This window comes from Filicampus tigris, unplaced genomic scaffold, assembly GCF_054856515.1.
Source record: "Filicampus tigris isolate MCC_2025a unplaced genomic scaffold, RoL_Ftig_1.0 HiC_scaffold_36, whole genome shotgun sequence".
Classification (NCBI taxonomy): Eukaryota; Metazoa; Chordata; class Actinopteri; order Syngnathiformes; family Syngnathidae; genus Filicampus; species Filicampus tigris.
This window is the reverse complement of record NW_028233417.1, coordinates 5001-5482: the sequence shown is the minus strand read 5'-3', so window position 1 is coordinate 5482 and position 482 is coordinate 5001. Positions and strand designations below refer to the sequence as shown.

General features: G+C 68.7%; 1 non-coding gene across 1 annotated transcript in view; it reads left to right on the top strand.

Annotated features, from left to right (window-relative positions):
- Positions 1-204: 204 nt before the first annotated feature.
- Positions 205-482, top strand: part of LOC147125739 (18S ribosomal RNA) — a 1891-nt gene continuing 1613 nt past the window's right edge. The window contains exon 1 of the ribosomal RNA XR_015085342.1: positions 205-482. This exon is cut by the window's right edge and continues 1613 nt beyond it. This is a non-coding gene — a ribosomal RNA (18S ribosomal RNA).

Below are 482 nucleotides of genomic sequence, written 5' to 3'. Positions count from 1 at the left end.
GGCGGCGGCGGGGCTTCCCGCGAGGAGGCCCCCGTCCTACGCCCGCTAAGGCGGCTCCAGCCCACCTACCGAAGGGACGGCGCGCGCCCTCCCCCACGCGAGCGGGCGTCCGCGCGCGGCCCCTGCCCCGTTCCGGGCGGGGCCCGACGCCGGCGCGGGCGAACCGCCGCGGGGGTGGCCCGCCGCTCCCTCCCGGCCCGAGGCTACCTGGTTGATCCTGCCAGTAGCATATGCTTGTCTCAAAGATTAAGCCATGCAAGTCTAAGTACACACGGCCCGTACAGTGAAACTGCGAACGGCTCATTAAATCAGTTATGGTTCCTTTGATCGCTCCAGCCGTTACTTGGATAACTGTGGCAATTCTAGAGCTAATACATGCAGACGAGCGCCGACCCCCGGGGACGCGCGCATTTATCAGACCCAAAACCCACGCGGGCCCGGCCCCGCGGGGCAGGGTCCCCTCCTCCGGGGGGGGGCCTCCC